This window comes from Habropoda laboriosa, unplaced genomic scaffold (assembly GCF_001263275.1).
Source record: "Habropoda laboriosa isolate 0110345459 unplaced genomic scaffold, ASM126327v1 scaffold33, whole genome shotgun sequence".
NCBI classification, from domain to species: Eukaryota; Metazoa; Arthropoda; class Insecta; order Hymenoptera; family Apidae; genus Habropoda; species Habropoda laboriosa.
This window is the reverse complement of record NW_017100187.1, coordinates 363,760-364,027: the sequence shown is the minus strand read 5'-3', so window position 1 is coordinate 364,027 and position 268 is coordinate 363,760. Positions and strand designations below refer to the sequence as shown.

The 268-nt window shown below is 31.0% G+C and overlaps 1 protein-coding gene across 1 annotated transcript in view; it reads left to right on the top strand.

The window, feature by feature from the left end:
* Positions 1–268, top strand: part of LOC108579453 (cilia- and flagella-associated protein 74-like) — a 16,552-nt gene that overhangs the window by 8,324 nt on the left and 7,960 nt on the right. The gene's annotated exons all lie outside the window — the stretch shown is intronic.

Sequence of the window (268 nt, the reverse complement as noted above, 5' to 3'; positions counted from 1 at the left end):
CCAAATTTCACTGGACGATTTTTGAAGCAAAATTTTTCAGAGATCTCCTCAAAATTTCACTCGACAATTTTTCAAATAAGAATTTTCAGAGATCTCAAAATTTCACTCGACGATTTTTGAAGCAAAACTTTTCAGAGATCTCCTCAAATTTTGACTCGGCGATTTTTGAAATTAAAGTTTTCAGAGATCTTCCCAAATTTCACTCGACGATTTTTCAAACAAAAATTTTCAGAGATCTCCTCAAAATTTCACTCGAATTTTTCATATA